The 6,614-nt window shown below is 54.2% G+C and overlaps 1 pseudogene; it reads right to left on the bottom strand.

Annotated features, from left to right (window-relative positions):
- Positions 1–2,434: 2,434 nt before the first annotated feature.
- Positions 2,435–3,914, bottom strand: LOC142047030 (nitric oxide-associated protein 1-like; annotated as a pseudogene).
- Between the last annotated feature and the right edge of the window lie 2,700 nt (positions 3,915–6,614).

The following is a 6,614-nucleotide window of genomic DNA, read 5'->3' as shown; positions in this document are numbered from 1 at the left end:
GTCAGTCAACATTTTTTGTTTCTCTGATGAAAACTGGCCCACTCCCTTCCCATACCAAACACAAATAAGTTGTCACACATAATTGTCAACAACTTAATTTTCTGTTTTGGCTAAGATATTGATTTTTTTTAAAAAAAAAAAATATTGAAATTGAATTCAGGATTGATTTAGCAAGCATTTTTGGCAAACAAATTGTTACCTGACAATCTAAATGGCAACACAGCACTGCTTTCATGCTTGGCTCACCCCCGGCCTCTGGTCCAACAGTTGCAGTAGAGGAGGAGATAGGTGGAAAACTGCAGGACCCCAAAATCCACCTCTTTGGGTGCAGAGTGGCAAACAGCACCAGCAAACCCTTAGGTCTGATCACATGCCAAATGGGCACCACTGCCAGCCCAACAGACCATGGTGAAGTTAGCACAGCATCTGATCTCAGAGATGGGGCACCCATGGAGCCACAGCAGCTCATCCTGCCCTTTGCAGCTCCCCCCCGGATGAGATGGATTGCTGCCAGCCTGGGGGAGAGACGCGCTCCATAGCTAGGGTGACCAGATCCAGATATCCTGATTTTATAGGGCCAGTCCTGATATTTGGGGCTTTGTCTCATATAGGTACCAATTACCCCACCTAGAGTGACCAGACAGCAAGTGTGAAAAATCAGGATGGGAGTGGGGGGAATAGGAGCCTATATAAGAAAAAAAACTCAAAATCGGGACTGTCCCTATAAAATCGGGACATCTGCTCACCCTACAGATGAGTTCCTTTCCCCACCCCTTCCCAGAGACCACAGCAGCCAATCCCCTCCCTCAGACTGTGCTGCAGACCCAGCAGCCCTGCTCTTCCATGCTCCATTGCTTCCTGTCTGTCCAAGCTCCCAGCAGACGGTGCCCCCAGTCCTAGTGGTGCCCTAGGCGGCTGCCTATTTCTGCCTATGGCTAAGGACGGCCCTGCATGCTGAGTGCATGCACCAAGAACACACTGAGGAGACAAAGGTGAGGTCATGAAGAACTGGCATGCCTTTGCCATCTGCTGGCTTGATGGATGGGGATGGGAGGGGGAGCTGGAAATGTTGAGGGTGGGCACTGTATGTTGCAGGGAATGCCTTGGCAAGGGGCAGAGAAGGAGAGAGACACATGAGTCTTCCCTCACATTGCTTAAAATTACTATAACTACCATGTCATAAAACTGTCAGGGTTGGGACATAGAACACGGATGAGATTTCTCTCACTGCGACCCGTTAGCCGCTACACACTGCTGATGTTTCAAAGCACAGCCATTATCCCCATTCCACTGCAACAAAATGTACAGGAGCGGGAAGGAGCACTGAGGAATCACATGGCAACTGAGTGCCCTAGTTGAAAGACCACTGGACTGAGACTATTACTAGCTCTGTCACTGGCTGTCTGGGTGATCTTGGGAAAGTCACTTCACTTCTGTGCCTCAGTTTCCCATTTGTGAAATGGGAATATGGAAAGTTCTTTGAGATCTATTGATGAAACCACTAGATAACAGCTAAGTCTTTTGATTATTAGCCACAGTAGCATATCAGCTGCAAACCTAAGTGAGAACTACAACTGCCCAAATGACCACTGCCTCCTACCAACAAACATTTCTGTTTAAAAAACTAAGAAATTTCACTGACAAAAAATCTTCATTAACACAGAATTAAGGTTATCTGGCGATAGCTTGTGTCCCTCCAGAATGTTCAGTTCAGCAAAAATCAAATGTCTGATAATCAGGAAATACAGTGTTAAAGTAAAACCCCACACAATCTTAACTCTGCCTCAACACACCAGTAACACAAATACTGGCACTCTGCCTTTCCTCTACTGGACAGGTTGCTATCTGCACTTACCCTATGCTCAAACATGAGCCTACTCCCTTGACAGAATATCACACTTGTGAAATTTAACAACTGCTTCATACCCTTTACAATCCCTTGACACTTGCACACAGGATATTTCCCAAACCTGGACTTTCCCCAACCCATCATTAAATCCACACATAGCTGCTCTTATATACCATCTCAATGCCCGTGTCAAGAAAACTGACAATGCCCGTGTCAAGAAGCTTCCATTGCCCTGCTACAACCTACACAATGCTGTATTGAATGGATGCAGACTGGAACCTGCATCTCTTTTCTTTTGAAAAAACACATGGGAGTACTCAGCCACTAATCTCCTCATATCACAATCATAGCTCTTCCAAGCTATCCCAGCTCATTCCTCCCCCATTAAGAACAGCTACATCTAATGCTCAGAGTATATGCAGATGATTTCCAATGGCTATTGCCAGCTTCTCAGGGCTGAGTTAAGGGTGTTTCCTATTTTTCAGAAGTGTTGAGTTTGCTGAACTTGAGGTTCTGAAAGGCCTGAGCTACCACCAGACAATCGTAACTATGTTAACAAAGGTTGTGCCATTAATATGCCTGTATTTAATAAGCCTGTATTATAATACAAATGCACAAGGAGACTGAATTAAGGGAAAGCTTAACTTTTGGAGTGCTTGATTTTTTCAACCTTAAAAATGTTCTTTTACCAACTTTTGGGGGAATAGTTATTATATAAATAACAACACCCAGGAGATCACAGTCAGGAATAGGCCCTGTATAAAAGACTAAGAAACGCTCCTTGCCCGAGAAGCTTCGTCCAAACAGATACTGATAAAAGTCCCCATCCACGCCCCTCTCACCTGGCCAGGGCGAGATTGTTGCTCTGTTGATCACCTCCGGGGCTTTGGACTTGCAATAGTCAGACTGCAGCAGGGTATTGAACAGTGTGGATTTGCCGGAGTTGTAGCTCCTATGAGATACACATCGCCATTGCACTTCAGGAGCGCTGCAATTTTGGAGATCAGCTTCTCCACTCCATAGCTGTCTTGGCACTGATCAGGTGCACATCCACTAAGTTCTGGCTCCCAGTCCTGCCAACCTGGCCCCCAGTGCCCTGGGCTGCAGGGAGGATGCCCACACGGGCACAGCTCCTCAACAACTCTTTTCGGAAGCGCTTCAGATAGTCTGGAGAGTCCCCAGGCAACAGGTCCACCTTATTGCCCACCACCAGGATGTTGGATCCTGCACCCACCAGCTGAGGCAGGTCCTGTAGCACAGAGTCGGGCAGGTCCAGCATGTCCACCATGTATAGCACCAGGGGGCGGCGTCCGTGGCGTGGGGGGCTGCGCAGGGCAAGCACTCACCAGACTGCGTATTGCTCCCGGGGCACTTGCCATGTGCAGCGCCTGCTGGTGATGGACCAGGAGCCAGCAGCGCTGACACACCAACCTTTGCAGGGCCCGGTGTGCCTCCGAGCTCCCCAGGGTCCCTGCACCCCCAATCCTTCTGAGCCCCCCAAGACTCCCTGAACCCCAATCCTTCCGAGCTCTCCAGGGCCCCTGTGCCCCCGTCCTCCCCAAGGCCCGCCTGCACCCCCAATCCTTCTGAGCTCCCCCAAGGCCACCTGCGCCTCCGAGCCCCCCGGCTGCCCGCCCATGAGGCTGCGGTACTTCTCGCTGGGCAGGTAGCCGGGCACGGCGGGGTCCCGCAGTGCAGCTCCGCCCGCAGCCCGAGCAGCTCACCCCGCTGGGTGGCACCGACGGGTCCGGCCGCCCAGTCACCCGGTGCTGCCGCTTCTCCCGCGGCCTCCTCCGGGCGGCCGGGGCGGCGGGGCGGCTCCCTGGCCGGCGCCGGGCCCGGCCGGCCACTACGTACTCGGGAAGACGAACTGCTCCTCCTCGCCGCCCGGCCCCTCGGCCGCAGGGCGCTGCGGGGCGGCGGGCAGCTCCCCGCCGGCCAGGTGGAGAGGCCGCCCCAGCTCCCTGGCCGCAGGGCAGCGGGTAGGAGCCGGCCGGGACCCGGGGCTGCCGGAGCAGCGGGGCCGGCCCAGGGCCCGCAGCAACGCGCAGCTCAGTCGGTGCATGGCAGAAGCGAGACTGCGGCTCCGCTCCCCTGGCCTGGGCCACGCGGAGAGCCGGGCCTGAGACAGCGCCTCCTGCCGGGCGGGACTGTGGCAGCCGGGCGAGGCCTGCCGGAGCGGGGAGTCCAGGGGCTGTTAGCAACGCTCCCCGCATGCCCGGGGCCGGGCAGCTTCAGCCATACCCCACAGGGAGCCAGGCACTGCCAGTGATGCCAGCGCCTGGCTCGCTGCGTGTGACCCTGGGCAAGTTGGCTTAGTCTCCCTTCTGCTCCCCCAGCTGTAAATTGGGGCATGTAAGGCCCAGGGCCTGCAGCTCTGTGGGGTGCTGACCAGGGCCAGCTTTAGGACCGGGGCGGGGGGGTCCGATTCGAAGGAGCTGCCGCCAAAGACAGCGACAGCGATTGAGCTGGTGCCAACGATAGCGGGTGGCAATTCGGTGGCAGCTCAATTGGTTGCTGCTGTTTCCTGACGGCATTTTGGCCCCCCCAGAGGGTGCGGGGACCCTCTTAGGGGCAGCCGCGGGGCCCAATTCCTAGGAATCGCCATAAAGCCGGTCCTAGTGCTGACTGGGCAGACCACAGCTGGGGCAGTAGGAAAGTGCTAAGAATCATTGCAATTTTTTTATGTAGGGTTATTTTTGCAGCCTCAGTAATACAAATATGTACAGTTGTCTCTATTCTTTACTGGACCTAAACAGAATAGAAACACAAATAAGGTCCTTACACATTCTTGTTTTTGTTCTTGTTGTTTTTTGCTTTTTTGGTTGTTTAAAAAAAAAACTTGCTGGCTACTCAGTTTTGCTGTGAAAAGTGATATTAACAAACATGCAAATATTACTTTTAACAGCAGGCTTACTCAGCCCCAGAAAATTAAGTCCTGGATGGGGAGGTCGGTACAGAGGCAGTGGGGGCCAAAGGTGATGGGGCACTGGGGGAGGCAGCAGGGCCAGGATTGATGGGCAGGTGAGCTTGGGGCCAAGCCATCACGCGCAGCCAGGGAATGGAGCCCAAATCCCTTTGGCTGGAGCCTGCTCCCCGCCACCGCAGGGCTGAAAGCCCAACCCCACCACCCCAGGGAGAGTGGGGAATCTCACACCTGCTGCCTGCTCCTCCAGCTTTTGTGTCTCCAGAAGCGGGGGCAGGGTCCAACCACTGCTGGCGGTCTCCGGGGGAGGGTCTGCTGCTTTGTGCCCCCCCCCCCCCCCCCGCAATCATGCTCAGGCGGTTGTGGCCGCAAGAAAAGCCCCCTGGTTGCTTCATGTAGCCATGACGGCCCGCATTTGAGAAATGCTGGTAGACAGCAGTGCTTTCTGAAACTCCCTTTTTATTACTGAGAAATGCATAAACACTTGTTTTTCTGCATTTCAACGTTGTGGTGGCCAGTAGAAGCTGGTGTGGACTAATCACACGTGTTTTAACTCAAGCAACAATAGTGCAAACCTTCTCCTCCCCACCCCCGCCCCAAGCATCTTAAAATCATGCTTTCAATCATAAGCACTATGCAGGAGGAGAAGGACTGGCTAAAGTGTGGCTCTAAACCTGCAATGAGCATGCCTGGTTCTGGAGCTCATTGTAAAATGGCTCAGTCAGGGTCTGTGTTGGTAACTCACTCAATTGTAACAAAATACAAACTCTTCAGCAAGAAGTTGAGTAAGGGCCCTCCTTGAATGACTGAAGAGTCTTGGAGCCTGAATTTGCAGTGCCTGTGCAAAGGCCCTATGTGTGGGTTACCATATTTCAGATTCCCCAGAAGAGAACACTGCATTGTGTTGGGGTACAAGTTGAAATTTGGGGGAGGAGGAGCTGGGAGGTACAGTTGGGGTTGCTGGAAGAGGTGCATGCAGTGGGGGCTGCGGTGAAGTAAAACAGAGCTCTTACTGGTATGGGGCCAGCTCTGGCCTGCCCGGAACGGGCAGGCCTGGGGTCAGCATCCCCACCCAACCCATCTGCGCTGCCTACCCCATGCCACCTGGGTCTCCAGCGATGATTTAAAGGGCCTGAGGCAGTAGCAGCAGCTGGGGCAGCTTCTTCTTTTGCCCCCGTCAGCGGCCAGTGGGGGCAAAAGGGCAATGACATTGAAGTGCTGCTGTGGCAGGGTCCTTAAAGTGCTGCTGCAGTAGCGATTTAAGTTCAGCAGTACGAGCCAGTACTAGTGGCAGGGCGGCTCTAGCATTTTGCCGCCCCAAACACGGCAAGCCCCAAGCACTGCGGGGGTTCTCCGAAGCCGCGGGACCAGCAGACCCTCCGCAGGTATGCCTGTGGGAGGTCCGCGAAGCCGCGGACCAGCGGACCCTCCGGAGGCAAGCCACCGAAGGCAACCTGCCTGCCGCCCTCACGATGCCGGCAGAGCACCTCCCGGCTTGCCCCCAAGCATGCGCTTGGTGTGATGGGGCTTGGAGCCGCCCTTGACTGACGGCTACTTTTTACCAGTATGCCGTACCGCCTTACTTTCACCCCTGAGTGGGATAATCACAGGGAGTGACACTGTCCCCCAGCTCCAGTCACGGGGCGTGGAGCTGGCACAAGCTCAGGATGCAGTTGATGTCCATCAGGCAGCCCCTCCCTGCAGGACTCCTTCCCCAGCTGGGGGCAGGGATCCAGCAGCTGTGGCTGCAGGAATAGATCAATCAGCTGTGGATTCAGGGCAGAAATCCACTGGAAGTGGATTCAGTCAGGGCTCTTTCTGAGGTACAGCATACGCTCT

The sequence above is a fragment of the Chelonoidis abingdonii genome, chromosome 6 (genome assembly GCF_003597395.2).
Source record: "Chelonoidis abingdonii isolate Lonesome George chromosome 6, CheloAbing_2.0, whole genome shotgun sequence".
NCBI lineage: Eukaryota > Metazoa > Chordata > Testudines > Testudinidae > Chelonoidis > Chelonoidis abingdonii.
The sequence above is the reverse complement of the archived record's forward strand: the minus strand, read 5'-3'. Positions and strand labels throughout refer to the sequence as shown.